This window comes from Sodiomyces alcalophilus (assembly GCF_042370955.1).
Source record: "Sodiomyces alcalophilus JCM 7366 unplaced genomic scaffold ACRALscaffold_2, whole genome shotgun sequence".
NCBI lineage: Eukaryota > Fungi > Ascomycota > Sordariomycetes > Glomerellales > Plectosphaerellaceae > Sodiomyces > Sodiomyces alcalophilus.
The window spans coordinates 6293941-6311957 of record NW_027263533.1 but is presented as its reverse complement, the minus strand read 5'-3'; positions in this window follow the sequence as shown (position 1 = coordinate 6311957).

The window sequence follows — 18017 nt, the reverse complement described above, 5'->3', positions numbered from 1 at the left end:
ATATAAAGAGGAAGACGTTATAACGGCGATATCGTGGAAAGAGGAGGATATAATACCAGGGTAGTTAGAGTCGTGTATAGGATATATTCCTATTCCCCTGAATCGGGTTTACCTCCTATTTCGAGGTCGTCGCGAGAGTCACGCTTAAGGCGTGTAAGGCAGCTTTATAAGAGCTATACTCTCTCTGATCCAAAGACTCTTTACCGTTATTTACTTCCTGTTTATCTAATTAGACTAACGGTAATATCGCTTATAGGTAATCTACGGCCTATAGCCTAAGCTAAAGCAGTAATCGGAAAAGCCGCCGCCGCGGTAAAAGTATAACTCTATGGAAGAGTCCCGTTTAGTAGAAGAGTTAGGAGCAGAGTCCCGCTACCCGGCCTATTCCTATTCGTCTAATCAGGTACTTTTCCTACGGTTAGGATAGCCACTATTAGCGTATATACCCGGAAAGGAAGAGCCTTATTAGCTTTATAATCAGGAAAAGCTATAATGGCTCCGCGCTTTAGAAGAACTAGCGCGTTAAGTCCGTTAATCCTGTTATTCCGGCGCTAAGCTCCCGTGCTAGCTCCCCTGCCTCCACCGATTCCGTTCCTCTAGTCTAGAGTCCTCCCGTGGACTCTATAAAGAAGAAAACGCCCGCTACGCCTACCGTTCCTATAGCGGAAAAGAGTCCTCCCGTAGACTCTACCGTTCCCGCCGTTCCTACTATTCCCGTTACTCCGCCATAAAGCTCCCGTGCTAGCTTTACCGTGCCTACCGTTCCTATAATAGAAAAGAGTCCTCCCGTGGACCCCGCCGTTCCCTTTATTCTGCTATAAAGCTCTTATACTAGCTTTACCGCCTCCGCCGATTCCATAGCACTAGTTCCGAAGGGTCCTCCCGTGGACTCTATAATAAAGGAACCTGCTATTACTATTACCACTAAAAAAAGGCGAAGCCGTTACTATATAGAACGGCTTAGGCAGTGTGATCTTGGACACGTCTTCGATAACAGGAGTGTTCAAGACCACGAAGTGCATATAACCAAAACAACACACATAATAAGGAGACCTTCAGAAAAGGTTCCTAGAGGTGCGCGCTGCTCTAATCAGGGCAACCTAGCTTAAACAAAGTGAATATAATAAACGTGGCAAAACTTAGAGTTAAAAGGATAATAATTATATAGGATAATAAGCATCCTCTATATCTAGGTAGCGTCGCTACGTATATATAATATATAAAATAAATAGCAAAAACGATACGCGCGTCTTATAATATCACGTGATATCCTAATAATATAGTACTAGGTCTCCGATCCACCCCTTTACACCACTGCCCGTCCCGTTCCTCTAGTTAAGAGTCCCCTTATAGACTCCCCTACTCCTACTGTTCCTATCGATTAGCTATTCCGCCTACCTTTAGGCTTAGAAGATAAAATATAAGTATATATCGATAAATATATAGCAGAGGATAAAAAAGAGGAGCGGCGATATAATATAGGCCTGCCTCTTACCGTGGAAGCCGGTCCTAATCTATTCATTAACCTCTTTACCCGCCTACCTAAATAAACGGCTTTCCTTTTACCCGATAACTTCGAAAATCCTTATCTCTAATAGTATCTAGGCTATTATAGTCTATTAAGCCGGCTATATATCGAAGAGATATTCGGCACCTCCCTTAAAGAGGAGGTAAAGAAGGTGGAGATTTAAGCTTTATAGTTAGTAATAGAGACGATAGAAGCAAAGGTATAGCGAAAGCAGAGCCTTAATAATTAGGCGTTAACGTAATCGTTGTCGGGAGAAAAAGATATTCGTGATATTATAAGAGCTTTTTCTAGTTCTTAATAGGCGTTAACGTCTTCTTTTTTAGTGGATTTACCTCTAGGGCTAAGGGATTTTTCCTTACTATCTTCCTCCTCTTCCTACCTCTTTTTCCCTTTCCTTTTCCCGCCTCCTTTCCCTTTTTCCTCTTCCTCTTTTTTCTTTTCCTTTACCTATTCCTTTACCTGATTAGGGTAATAGAATCATTTTCGGAAGCAGAAGTCGTTTCTAGAGTCCGTGGGAGCTGCTTTTCTAGTTCCTAACGGGGGCCGTGTTCGTAGACTGGTATCTAGGGCCGTGTCTTTACTTTAGATTATGCCCCGGGGCCGGATTTCTTTTTCCTAAAGCTACTCCGTTAACCTAATCAGGATATATTATTTCTACCCTTCTTTTTATTTTTATTTTTAAGTAATTTAAAAGCTGCCCTTAAGGGGGATCTCTTTATATAGCTTTAGGGCCGATAGATATAGAGTCCTGCCCTCCCCCGATTTTACCCTAGCAGCCTCTTTTCTTTTTACCTCTTTATTAGACTATATCTTTTATAGTTCTTTACTATTTGTTTCGCTTATAACTATATTAGCCTGATTAGAAGAAGACGAATCGAACGGCTCCGATTTCAATTAATTTAGCACACTACTTATTAAGTTCTTATTAGTTAGGTTAGTAGTACGCGTTAGATATCTTCGTTATATTCGAAGTAGACTATATACTACTAATCCCGCCTACTCTTTTTAGATCTTGATCCTGCCTACTATTTTCTGCCGGCAAAGTCACCACCGACCTTTTCCTTATTTTTCCTCTTTTTCCTACTCTTTTACTACTCTTCTTTTCCCGATATCTTTATTCCTTTAATTAGCCCGAGCCTGATCCGCCTACCTGCTATTAACCCGATTAATCCTATTAATCCGATTAATCTAGTTAATCTAGTTAATCCAGTGAATCTAGTTAATCTTGTTAATCTAGTTAATCTAGTTAATCTAGTTAATCACGTTAATCCTGCTCTTTTTCCTCCTATTCCTTTAAGCCCGGCTATAGTACTACCGCCTTAAAGAGTCCTGCTATAAGACCCGACCCCGTTCTTCGCTTATCGACTCTATAAAAGAATAACGAACCGACCTAGCCTCCTACGTACTATACTACGCCACTAAAAAGATCCGACCTACGTGCTTTACGCTTATGAACCGAAGTGGACTACCTGCCCTAATCTAGGTAGTAGAAAGAGATAGATATACTCTACGTGGCTTAGTTTAGCGTTCTACGTTATTAATCTTTTATTAGGGCGCCGCCTTATTCCTTATTACGGAACCGAAAAGGCCGCCGCCTACCCTATATATACGTTCGCCGCTATATCGTTGTCACGGTCTTCTCGAAGAATACGCTAGGGCCCCCGCCTATTTACTCCCGCCACCCGCCCACTACTATTACCGCCGCCGCGTTACTTATTCCTTTTACGGAACCGAGGAAGCCGCCGCCGCCGCCTAGCTTATACACGAAGGACCTACGAGGTTACCTTTATCTATAAGGTCACCGTCCTTTAAGCCCGCGTCTTCGAGAAACGTCTGTAGGAATATATATATACGCGAGGAAAGAAGGACTGCTTATAGATGCCCTGATTAGGGTAATAGAGATATATTTAGGATAGTTATTATTTATATTTAGAAATTATTAAGACCTCGAGGGCGTGGCTTAATAATTTAGGGCCGATTATAGAGGGGCAGACCCGTCTTCCGGGTTAAGACGTTAGATATCATGTAACTACTTAGTCCTAGAGATCTCGTCTGATATACGGCTATTCTTCCAGATAAACCCACTATATCTAGCTAGCTTTTCGTCCGATCTTTTACGATTATTATCTATTCTCTATTATAATTATAATTTATATTATCCTTCCCTCTTTAGTTATCTAGATGATCTAGAAGAGCTAACCGTAGGCCCGCCTGCCTATCTATAGCTATTCGTTTCCCTAATCGGACCACTGCCGACCCTTCTAGAGGCCCGGTGACCGTCTCCTCGCGACCCTTTAGCTCTAGATACGGACCCGTGACAAGCCTGACCCTCCCTTCGGCTAGCCTATAGGTTGGTTGTTTGTTTTGGCCCTAGCGGAGCCGTTCTGCATAGTAACGGCTTCGCCGTTCTTTAATATATCTATTCGCCGGACTAGAAAAAGGTAATCGGGTTATATTCTACTAACTAGGGTATACTAAGGATATCTTAGGACCTATTAGGGTCTATATCTAGCACCTCGAACTTAATAGGATATATCCGGGTCCGGTCCTAATTATCTATAACCTTAATATGTATTTTAAAGGACCCGATAAACTATATATCGACCCTGGCGATAACCTATCTAAGTCGCTTCGGTAGTCCTAGGGGACCGTGATTAGGAGGCAGGGCCTTTTAGTCGATTAGGTTAACCTCGGCGCCTTTATTAAGCTTAGCACTTTAGCAGCCCTATCTGCCGCTTAACCGTAACTCTAACTTCGCCTTAATCGCGCCCTTATTAGTAAAGAACGGCTAAGACGGCGGCCCTTCCTAGGCCTAAGCCTATCTAATAGCGGGGTGCCTCGGGTTAACCGGTAGGTTATTCGAGTTCTAACTAATAGAGTATCCTGATAACTAACCTAACTTAAAGGGCTCTTTTAGATATTCGTTCCGGTAATAGCCCTTTTTATTATAGCTATAGTATATAACGCCGCTATTATTACGCCTCTTAAGAGGCCCAGGGGCTTTTATATCGTTTATTTTAATTAATTCTATAAAACCTTAAGAAGATATAAAGGGCCGAATAGTTATAGTATAGGCCCGATTAGGGGCCCTATTACGCCTACGCTTCTCGCCGCGGGGCTGCCTTAGGCGATTATTCCGGGGTATCTCTTTTTTATTCTTATATACAAGAGTAATCTCTACCTATTAGGCTATAATACCTAATACCTTACTATTAGTAGGGATATCGGCGGCTATAATCTAGTTATATAGCGGCTTATTAAGCTTAATTAAAATTAACTATAAATACTATTTATCAGGGAAGGGTAAGGATACCTTATTAAATAATAAGTCTAGCCTATTAATAGCCTTAGTATAGGTCTAATTAGGTTTCTATATAGTCTAGTCCGAGAATAGCTTCTTAGTTAAAGATATCTTATAAGTCTTATTATTAACTAACTACTCGGTTAGGAAGGTCTTAAGGTCCTCCTAGGTAGCACCTTTAGTCTTCCTATAAACGCACCTATAATAAGCACGCTATCGGGATTTTATAATCTTTAGTAGTAGGGTAAAGGTAAGATAGATCGTCTTTACTTTAGATAGCTTAACCTTACCGAGTATAAAGCGCTCCTCGATTTCTTCGATTAACGTCTAGAACTAGTTATAAAACTACCTATCCTATTCGGGGAGCTTTTATAGGACCTTATACTAGCTTTTACGGGAGTCCCCTCGGGGGGTATATTCGGAGGTATCGGGGTCCTTCCCTTATTAAAGGGTAATAAGGCGCTTATCCTTCTTTTCGCGCGCTTAGCAATCCTTATATTGCTTAATTAGGAAATCGAGTTCCGCTACTAATAGAGTGCCAGGGGGGCGGCTCTTAAGGTCTTTAATATCGAATTAGGGTTTTACGCGGATAACTTAGGTGGTCTCTTAGTTTAATAATAGTCCTACCACGGTATTATAAGGATCCGGTTTAGCTTATCCACGAATCTCGAATTCGGGGTTACTATCTTTATCCTCTAACTCAGGCATAAGGGATTACTCGTGATCGGCGCCTAATAGCCTGGCTTTACCTTTTTTAGTAATAAAGGAAGTATCCCGGGTATAAATAATAGTAGTACGCTTAGGGGGTATCTTAGATACTAGTTAGGGGTAATAATAGGATTTAAAAAAATAACTAGTCTTTCGAACTCTTAATAGTCGTTATACCTATAAACGGTTAGAATAAATAAAATATTATAGGTTTTATATAAGGAGTAAAAAGAGTCGTTAAGACTATAATAAGAATAGATTACGAAGCTAACCTTAGGGAGGAATAATTATAAGATTATTCGTTAAGTGCTTTTAACTTAGAACTTAACGGGAAACGCTCGGGAAGCCGAGGTAGTGATGATCCCTAAGCCAAATAGAGATGCCAGCACTTATAAGGGCTGGAGACTTATCGCCCTCCTCTCCTGCCTCGGGAAGGGACTTAAACGCCTGATCGGCCGCCGCCTTGCCTGGGTAAGTATCTCGAACAAGGTGCTAAACACCTAGATAGCCGGCGCCCTCCCGAAACGTTCCGCCACCGATATTATCGGGTCCCTAACGCATAACGTCGAGGCCGCCTTTACTAGGAAATAAGTCGCCACACTTATTACCCTGGACATCGAAGGGGCCTTTAACGCCGTACTCCGCTACCGGCTCTGCTATAGGCTTAGGGAATAAGGCTAGCCCTATAACCTAATTACCTAGGTCTTAAGCTTTATAGAAGATAGATAGGCCCGCGTACGATACGAGGGATATACCACTTAAATATCCCCCCTATAGTGCGGCCTCCTATAAGGATCCCCCGCCTCCCTTATCCTCTTCCTCCTTTACACTAAGCCTATTTATTAAATAGGCCCGACCTATACCTGTTTCGGCTATACTGATAATTACGGTATCCTGTGTATCGGAAAGAGCCTAGAAAAGACGTTTACTGTGGTATAGGCACTCCTTAATAACACTATTAAATAGGGCCGTTAAAACGTAGTTACCTTTAACCCTAGTAAAACCGAGGTTATCCACTTCTCCCGGAAAAGGGAACCTATCCTTCCCTTTATTACCCACGATAACCGCTAGGTCACCCCGAGCTAGTCCCTGCGCTGGCTCGGAGTCTGGCTAGATAAGACGCTCTTATTTAAATCTTATATCGAGACTAGAGCGGTAAAGGCCCGCTCTAGCGCCGGCTATATCCGGGGCCTTAACCGAGTCCTTAGCGGGGCATTACCCGCCACGATACGTAAGGCTATCTATACTATTATCCTCCCTAAAGCCCTCTTTACCTCTAAAGTCTAGTACCCCGGCTATACCCGACCTAGTATAAAGCGTAGGAATAGGGGCTACCCTAGGGTAGGCACTAGGCTTATAGATTAGATCGATAAACTCTAGATCACGACGAACCTTACCCTCCAGGGCTGCCTCCCGGTCTAGAAGACTACCCTAATCCCTGCTATACTTAGGGAAGCTAGTACTCCCCTAGTCGCACTACTCCTTGATACCGCCCGTACCCGCCACGCTATACGGTTATAAACCCTGGACGGTAACTACCTACTCCGTATAAGGATCGCTACCTATAAGACCCTCCGGAATAGAGGTAACGAACCACGCCTAACTACCCTTATAGACGCTCTATAAGCAGCGCCCGACTTCCCCGCCCCCGTACTTACGCCGCCGGTCTACGATAGAGTCCCCGATTCCCTACGGGTATTAAAGGATAAGGAAGCCGCCACGTCGACTTTTAAGGCCTAGAGCGCCGCCCGCGTATAGACGGATATTATAGTATACACCGATAGGTCTTAAACCGACTCTGCTACTAAAGCAGGGACGGGATACGGATACGTAGTATATAAGGGCACTAACCTTGTATATATAGGTAAGCGCCCCTTTCTAAACGCCGAAGTCTTTAACGCTAAGATTAAGGGCGCTAGGGCCGGCCTAAGGGCTGCCCTCCTTATCGTAGATACACGGACTACCTTTATCACGGTATACCTTAATAACACCTCGGTTATTTAGGGTATCGACGGACCGCTTACCCCGGTCTTATTATAAGAAGCCTTCCTGGACTTCCGATAGAAAGCCCGTAACCCTATTATCTTAGTATAATAGTTACCCGGCTATACGGGGATCCCGGGTAATAAACTTATAGACCGGCTTACGAAGGAAGGCGCCTATATACGCCCCTATTTCGAACCTAAGCCCACGTATAGCCACGCTAAATAACATATAAGGTTAGCCCGTAAAGAAGCCTTCTAGACCTAGTAGTAAGAGAATAAGCCCCGGAGCTACGACGATCTGCCCCTAAATACGTCTACTAAACCCACCGGGGAGCTCCTGACCCTAGACCGTTAGCAGCTCTACTAGCTGCTAGTAGCCTATATAACACACGGCGACTTTACCGTATATTATACCCGCTTTAACTACGAGGATGCCCTCCTGATATGCTCCTATGGCAAAGATAAGACCCCCGCCTACCCTCTTTTCTGCTATAAAGCCCGAGGCCAGGCCGCCCTATAGGTCGGACGCCGTTAACACGTCTCCTAATAGCTAGGCCTAGAATAGCCTAGCTTTATTTAACACGTAGTTATAACGAACTTCTTCTTAAGAGTTTACCCCCGTTTTAGCCCCACGGTATAATATACCTACTCGAGCTATCGATAGGTTATAACGCCGCCGGGCGCTCGCCTCGATTAACTACCCGGGACGCCTCTAATCTTACCTACCTCCCCGAAGGGATCGATAGCCGCTTAAGACACGGGCCTAAACGGCCGCTATATAGGCGGAAGACTCGTATAGCACCCCCTGCTATAGGCAGGGATACTATACGGCCTCTACGAAATTACAGCTAGTAGGCGTTTAACGCCCCGCGGCTCCGTAAACCATAAAACCACGAACCCCCTAAATATCCACTAACGTATATAGTTTAATTCCGGTGTCTATACTCTTTCTTTTATATTATCATGGTATATGCGTAGCACTGTATAAACACTATACTTAAATTATATGCAAAGGCGGACGACCACTTTGGGCGTCCTTTGCTCTTCTTAGAGATCCCCTAGACGTTAAATAATATCATTATCATTATTAACGGGAAACGCCCTACTTAAGGACTATTGACCATCCTCCCTAGGATCGATATATAATAACCTAAAGCTCTAAGACTATAGGTCTTAGGCCAGCTTAATAATTCTAAAACATAACTCGGTCCTAAATATCCCTAGGGCTAACCTTAGAACCGGTTCCGGGTTCTTAATATATTCCTTAACGCCTCTAAGTCCTATCTAAAACCCTCGAATAGAATATCCCTAATAAGTATACCCTAGCCGAATATTACCGTCGGCTTAGCTAGCTATTCTTTTAATCGGTTTTAGAAGGGGTTCTGGTTTAATAGTTAAGGGCCCGACTAGGGAGCCTAGACGGATTAATATCCGGGCTACGAAATAAGAGTACCACTATTTATAAGCGGCCTGTCTACTATTTAGAAGCATCTTAAGCCTAATTAGGAAGGTTACGCGAGCCCGCGTAGTAGTCTATATACGCCACGATCTTGGCTGCAGATATCCCGTACCGGTACGTATCACGACAGAATCTTTATGGTGTTAAGACAGGCCTTAATTACTGCGACTTATACCTAATATTCTATATAGCAAATTCACAGCTATTTCAACCCTTTCTTTATTATATTAAAGTATCTTAGAATACGTTATATTCTTTATGTATCCGAAACCCGTAATCCCGGCGTCCGCCTACCTGGATAAGCTACTAGTAGCCGTTAAGGCGTACTATCGTGGCTATAGCTTTGGTGTTATAAAGTCAGGTAATAGAAGACTCGCTACGGTATAGTCTCTCGGATTACCCTTGCCTATAACCGCGGCGGTGCGTAGAGGCTATCTAAAGCCGTTATAAGGGCTACTAAAATAACTAAAATTAGATACCTTTAGGCTACTAAGATAGTACTAATTAGGGAGGCGTGGCATTTCTTTATCGGCGATAAGGACTATTATAACCACCCTCCACTTATATTAAACGTGGCGGCGGCGTCAGTAACCGCGAGGTTAGATCTATAATAAGCGATTAGAGTATCGCGGATTAAGATAATAGTCGAGTAGTTATCGGGTATAGGCAGACTAACGGCCTCTTAAATTACTACGTAACTATAGCAAAAATTCAAGTACGACGTCTCCGGCGGTCTTATACTTAGCCTATAAGATATCCGTAACTATTAATAGTACTTATAGCGGGAGAAGTACGGTTCTTTATCGTCGATATAGTATTTCCTCGAGAGGTTAGAGGCGGGATCGTTAGGCGAATACTACGTGTATAAACACTTTAACTACGATATAGGCCGTATCGATATAATCTTTTAGACGTATCGAGACTACGTTAATTAATAAAGAAAGATTCCGGAGCTTTTAAGTATAGATTACACCTATTCTATTAGTAAAAGCTCTATGATTATTTGCTATTAACTAACCTTTACTTAGGTAAATCGATTTAATATGCTTTTTTTCGAGGTTATAGGCGTAGCGGCGGACTATAGCTCCTATAACTACTATTTTACCCTAGTATCGAGGGAGACTTAGGAGGCCTTTAGATAGATCTATCGCCGGATTAGAGAGGTCTTCGTAACTGAGGATATCGAGTTTCTAAGTTCTATAATCACTGATTTCGATAAGGCCCTTAAAAATGCGTTAAGCGTTGTTTTCCTAGCTATCAATTAATAAATCTGTATATAGTATGTCCTAAAGAACGTTGACCTTTATATTAGAAAGAAATGGATTAGCCCTTTTAAGGGAACTGGTCTTTTCTTAGCGGGTAAGTTTATAATCCTTTTTTAGTGGTTACTCTTACTTATTATATATAGAATATTCCTTATTTATAGGGTGGGGCTATAAGGCGATGAATTTTCTTTTATGGTATTATTAGTCCTATTATCGCTTTACTATCCTAATCTGGATTAGTATATAAATTTTTTTTACTAACCTAGTATTAGCTATATAAAGTTTAGAATCTAATAATAACGCGGAATATAACGCTAGCGCCCGCGAAAAAGACTAGGATAATGATCTCGTCGCCTCTTAACTTGCTCGTAATCCAGAAATCGCCGCCTTAATTACCGGCGAAATCACGGATAGTGGCTATACTAGAAGATAGTAAAATTTATATGTTTCGGTATAGGCGCCGTTTAATGGATCGACTATAAATGAGTTTATAGATTTTTAGAAATAGTGTATATACGCACTGACCAAGAACGAATTTAATAAGTACTAGGACTCGTTAAAGCGACGGTTCGGCCGCGAATAGATCGGTGAGTCTCTTCCGCCGCCCTACTATTTATTATCTTTACTAACCACCGTATTAACTCTCGTGGATTATCTCGAATAAACCTATTTACCGTATCGTGATTAGTTCTATGGCTATGTAGTGAAGCACTTCCGTAACTATAGTATTAAGGCTATAAGTTATATAGAGTCCGCCTATACAGAGCTTAAGACCTATCTTCGCGGCCGCCTAGCTAACCACGATAAGCTCTTTTCCTAGGTGTATCTAATAGTAATAAAGAATACTAAGCGGCTAAAGATTAGTTTAGCGGAAGCGGGTAGGAAATATACCGTAATCTATATAATCGACACGTTATTTCTAATCTTATTTTCGAAGTCACGTTTAAGGCCCTGGAGCTTATATAGTAGCAGTATCTAGTTATAGACTAGGCGTTCAGAACTTGCTAGCCTCTTCCTGACTATATAGGGACGTTTTAGTCGTAATTCGGGCTGCTATGCCGTTACACGATATTACGTTATTTAAAGGCTATAACCGTGCTAGAACGTACTTAAGTTAACCCTTACTAGTGGGTTAATTAGACCCTGGTATATTTATCCGCACCTCTTACGCTATCCTATTTCTAACTGTTTACCACCTATTTTAGCCCGAAATACGATAAATACGCGAAAGAACCCGAATCCTAGATCCTCTTCCTATCCGATCGAAACGGAATCGATTAAGGGAGCTGCCTGCTACTCGTGGCGAGCCGTAACGGCCACGCCCTCCCGGTATTCAAGTGCCTAGGACTTAGGCGGCTAGGGCTTAAGGCCCTAGGGCTCGAAGTAGGCGCTTATTATCGTAGTATAAGAGGGATTAACTAAGGCCGCGGCGTAGGAGAATTAATCCGGTATAGGCCGCTGCTATAATAGCTATAAAGACTACTCGCGCGTTATTTACTAAGCTTAGGGCCAAGATAGGTTCGGCACTTACTAATAGGTATCGCTATATACCTTATAGGCAGGCGCCTAGCTAAATATAGTGGCCACAGTCTTAGCAGGTATATTAGTCTACTTAATAGGAGGTGTTCCAGGTATATATAGATATGCCGCCGTTAAATTAATAGGCGGCTAGGAGTGAGTTTTGGGTTATACCGTAGGCGCAGGCAACGTAGCGTAATTAGTAGCCTTAGTCGAATAGTTATTTTACGATAGATAGCGATTAAGTTTAGGATAGGTTTAAATAAGATAGTCGATTCAGAAATAAGCTATTTTACTAGTAAATTTAACTTAATTTAGGAATCTCAAGTTTTACTTAGACTCACTTAAAAGAGTACCACTATTTGCAGCCGCCCTGTGTGGTATTTGCAGCCCTCTCTATCCTATTTCGGAAGGTTACGCGAGCGCGCGCAGTAGTCTGTATACGCCACTATCTTGGCTGCAGATATTGCGTACCGGTACGTACATATTCGGACAAGACTTTCTTATCTAATCTTATCTCTGATATCTGGAACTATAAATTCACTACTTATAATAACCTTCTATACATAAACCTCTAGGCGATACGAATATATCACGTCTAGTAGTAGAAAAGGGTGGTGGAAAAGGGTGATAGAAAAGGGTGGTGGAAAAGGGTGGAAAAGAGTGGTGGAAAAGGGTGGAAAAGAGTGGTGGAAAAGGGTGGAAAAGACTAGTAGAAAAGGGTGGAAAAGAGTAGTAGAAAAGGGTAGAAAAGATATAGTAGTGGAAAAGAGGGCGGAAAAACTTTCTTATAAGGTTATATAATTAGTCACGTAATCAGTCACGTAATTAGTCACGTAATTAGTTATATAATTAGTTACATGACTAATCACGTAACTACTTATACACCGTATTATATTATATTAAGGTATACGTGTAATTAGCTCTTAGTCACGTAACTAATTACGTAACTAGTTACGTGACTAATTACGTGACTGATTACGTGACTAATTACGTGACCTTATAAGAAAATTTTTCCGCCCTCTTTTCTACTACTCTTTTCCACCACCCTTTTCCACCACTCTTTTCCACTACTCTTCCACCCTCTTTTTAGCCCTCGGACAGGTTAAGGATATCGGGTATTCTAACATACTTAAAAATAATGAAAATAATCAAAAAATAGCAGTGATTTTGCAGTACAGAGCATTCGACATAAGTCACAGTGAACAGCGGCAGTCTTAACACCATAAAAATTTTATCGTGATCCGGGGTACGTACCGGTACGCGATATCTGCAGCCAAGATAGTGGCGTATATAGACTACTGCGCGCGCTCGCGTAACCTTCCGAAATAGGATAGAGAGGGCTGCAAATACCACACAGGGCGGCTGCAAATAGTGGTACTCCACTTAAAACTTAACACTATAAAAGTTCTATTATAATACGTACTAGTACGGGACATCTATAGCTAAGATCGTGGCGTATACAGACTACTACGCGGGCTCGCGTAACCTTCCTAATTAGGCTTAAGACGCTTACAAATAGTAGATAGGCCGCTTGCAAATAGTAGTACTTACGAAATAAGGCTGATAGTGGATTCATGGCTGTAACTCCGAAAGCTCTAAGTACCATACCTAATTAATATATACCTAATTACAGTTTGAGTCGCAACGTAGGTACTTATTATAAGAAGGTACCTAGTCACACTGCGTAAGTTTACCTATTCCTAAAGATATACCTTGGTGGCCTTTCTATTATAAGCCTGGGGGCCTATAGAGCTTCGATTACTCCGTATACGCGCCCCTAGATATCCTGAGTTCTAATAGTCTGGGCATCGAACTTATTCAGAGGTACGTACACAACGTACTAAGTATATATACAAAGTAGGTATAGTATATACGGCTTTCAGAATCGTTTTCATATATCCACTTAACGCCTTATTTCGCCTTATTTTATAGCCCGGATATTAATTCGTCTAGGCTCCTTAGCCGGGCCCTTACTTAATAAGTGGACTAGTAGGATAGAATACTATTAACCTAGAAGAGTAGTAGCTAGGGCGTTAGTGACAAGAAAGAGCTTTATAACGGTTTAATTATAGTGGATACTTACCTTATAAAGATTTTAACGATCGCGGTGCCTTATATAATCCTTTAGCGGCTCCTAATCCTACTAGTAACCGTTTTAACGTATTTTGTTATTAGAGACTAGGGTATAGATAAAATCTTTATAATAGGCTATATCTTTTAACCGGAACTTAATCGGGCCGGCTATTTATTTTATTAAAATAATACCGTCTTTATATGCTTAAATCGGCACCGTTATAGTTCCGGCGATTCTAACGTACTAGGATAGGCCGGTTTATAATCCGTAAATCTGCTCCTATTATTAAAGCCGTAGGCGGTGGTATCTGAATTTAGTAGAGCGGACTGCTATAGAGGATATACGGTGGCTAAGAGGGTAGCTGCCAGGGCTTTTAGCCAACGTGATTCCGTATCCGTATATAGTCACGCCTTCTCTAAGGCTTTATGATTATTATGAGTAGCTTTATTATTATTATCGGTAACGGTCTTTTTTTCTTTTTTTTTTTCGGGATCTAATCTTCTCCACGGCGCCTTATAGGTCCCGGTCCATTCTAAGGGACTTATCTATAACACTCTTAATAGAGTTCATTATCTTAAAAGCCCACTGGGGCTAACTTTAGGAGTAGTATCTAATAGCCTCATGGATCGTGACTGCGCCGGTAGTATACGGGGTACTTATCCTTATTAAAAAGGGATTATTTACGCTTAGAGCTTATACAGTTAGTTAACTTTCTTTTAGAATAGGCGATATAGCCCCGCTAGGCTTTATTCCGGTTAGCCCTCACGGCCCGTTATAGCCCGTTATTATCGTTACCTTTACTTACGTTTAGGGCCGGGAAGGCTACAGTTCTATGGCTTCGAGTAGGCAGCGCGTTAAGTTACTCCGCCGCCTTCTTCCTTTCGACGACAAAGGTTATCGCCGTTACCGTTTTAAGATCTAGTTCTACCACCTTTATATACACCTAGTTACCTAGGGCAGGCCATATAGCGTTAAAGAAGTTATTAATCCAGATCTCCCTGGGATTATTATATATCCTAATATTATAATAGTTCTAAAACAGGTCCTTCTAGTCGTTTAGCGAGGCGGCTACCTTCCTTAGGTTAAAGAACGGCTTATTCTTATCAAGATCGTAGTTCTTTTAGGAGTCCTTTTTAATGAATTGGGCTACGAAAAGTCAGCTGTACGCGCGGAAGAGAGGAAATTCAAGCAAATAGCTGCTGAATTCGTAGATCCGTAGGATTACTGCTTATTACGCGAACGTATAGTTATATATAAAGAACTGATTTCTGGAATTTCTTCCTGGATCCGGGGCTGGCAAAAGACCCTGGAAGATTGAGTGGCGACTGTTACGTTAACAGCCTATGCGACGGTTGTCACGCCACGTTATTAGCTTAAGTAATAACCAAGATGTCGTATTTACGATACCTAGTGTATTTATCTAATATATATCATAAGCCAAGTATATATACACGTATAATACGTATAGTATTTTGGTATATGTTAAGCTGGTTATAAAGTAAATGTCTAGTTACATAGCTATAACCATATACTGTTTATTTTAACTTACATATTATACTTATTATTATTATGATTATTACTTGTTATGAATATGATATCAACAGTCCTTTATACGCGTAGCGATATAGGGCGCGGCGTCGGCTTATACTACTATAAAGACCTTTTCCGTAGTTATGCCCTTTATTAGGGCCAGACCATTAAAAAAATTACATTACAAATTACATTACATTACATTATATGTAATTTGTAATGTAATTTTGTAATATAAGGGGACAAATTACACTTTTTTCAGTATAGTTTTTCTATATTAAACGATATATACAAGTTAAATTAGTATATCTTCTATATTCTAAATAGGGGATGACATACTATATATATTTATAATTGGATATATATATATATAAGGATACTTTAAATAGTATATATTCTATATAATATTGCTTACGATGCTCCTATAACTAGCTATTCTTATACTAGGTACTATAAACACTTAATATAAAGGTATAATATTAGCCGAGATATCTCTTAGTATAAGTTATGCTAATCAGAATAGCTTAATGATAGCAGGCTATAGTATATATTCTAGGGAAGTATACTTTATTAATAGTTTCCTAATTTAAATAAACTATCCAAATTCATAAACATATAATAGTAATCTTATTATAAGGTATAAGATGATTATAACCTCTATAAATCCAGTTAATGAGCCATAGCCTAACTCTAGTTTATATAACTACTTAGTTCATTAAAGAAAGCCTTATAAATTATCAAACTTATTATAATAAAAGAAAAGTTCGTAGAATTTATTAAAGGAGAGGATATCATAGAAAAGGCTTAATAGGTTAGAATCGCAGAGTGGTCGTTATATTATCATTAACTAAGTGCTGACTTTTAAATAAGACTTTAACTTAAGGCATTAAACTATATCTCGTTATACCTATAATAATATAGGCTCGGATTAGTGGTCTATACCTGGCAATCGGTCTAATTATATACCGACGGCTCTGCGATCGTCTTATTACACTTATTTATATAGAAAGACGTATATCTAGTATTATAATAGTTGCCTTTATTCTAGGACTATTATAGAGTAGCTTCCTTTTATAAATAGCCATTACTATATATAGATATTATCTGATTTATAGAACCATATTATACTTTCCCGAATTAGAACTATTATTCTTAAAGCCTATAGTATAAATTAATAATTTTAAAATAATAATTTATATAGCAGAGCTTTAGAATTAGTCTTGTTACTATTTTTATTTAATACTATGTCTTTTCCCTGGCTTATATCATATCCACTTAGGTATAATTCTAATAGTTCTATAATACGTATATTCACGTAGTATAATATTTCTTTAATATTATACATCTATTCCTAAAATATTATATACGCTAAGGCTATTAGGAGTCAAAGAAATAAGAATACATAATATAGTTATCGATATAGAATACCCCAATACATTAAGATTAAATGACAAGTAGTTTTAATATATATATATATATATTAGTTATTATACTATCTTAAGTTAGTAAGATAAAGATATATTAAACGATATCTTATTCTTTTAGTCTATATATTAATTTCTATTATAAGATAGTACTTTTCTACCTAGTATACTTACCTCTTCTAAATAAGGTAATACTACTAGAGCTTAGATTAATTTCTTATATATATTCTTCTATTAATATATATTCAAGGCATTAAGTGTATATCGCCCTTTTAATATTATATATATATATATATATATATATAATAAACGGCCAGATAGGGAACAGACCTGGGCGCAGTACAGAGACGGCCGTGTGGCGCGCGACAGAGGCCGTCAGGGCCGCCTAGGCCCTAGGCGGCACCCCCGCGATGCTCTAGCTAGATATACGCGAGGCCTTCGACACCGTCCCCTATACTAGTCTTCTCGAGTCCCTTAAGCGTAAGGGATTCCTAGACTAGGCTATCTAGCTAACCGGCAGCTTTCTTTAGGACCGGATAGTCCACCTCCTCTTCGATAGCCAGATAGTAACCCCGCGGCCCCGAGCGCCGGCGTACTATAGGGGTCTCCGGTCTCCCTAATCCTCTTTATTTTATATATTTCTACTCTATGTACAGAACTCGAATACGCCGCGAGAACTATTATTATCGGCTTTACTAATAATATAAATATTATTACTTCTAGCCGTATAGAGGCCTAAACGCGGTACCGACTCGCCTCCGTCTAGCGGATATATAAGGCTTAGTCCTAGGCAAGTAGCCTTTAATTTAAGCCCTTAAGATACGTTTTTATACCCTTTATAAAATCCTATTCCCTATCCCTATTACCTCTCTACCTCGGTATTATACCGGTACTACCCTCGATAAAGGCTAGGTTCTTTAGGGTGTAGCTAGACCGGAAACTCAGTTTCTTATAGTATGGGAAGGAGATCTAGAGTAAACTAGCGATATAGAACTACGCCCTAACCCGGCTCGCTATAATAGCCTAGGGCTATAGCTTCGCCGACGCCTAACGCCTTTATACCGCTATAATCCGCCTAGCTATCTCTTATTACGCCCCTATCTTCTATAAAATCACCGATAAGCACTGCTATAGCCTCGCTACGGCTCTAAGCTCGGCCTAGAATAAGTGCCTTAGGACTATTATAGGAGCCTATAAGGCCACGCTAATCCGGATCCTAGAA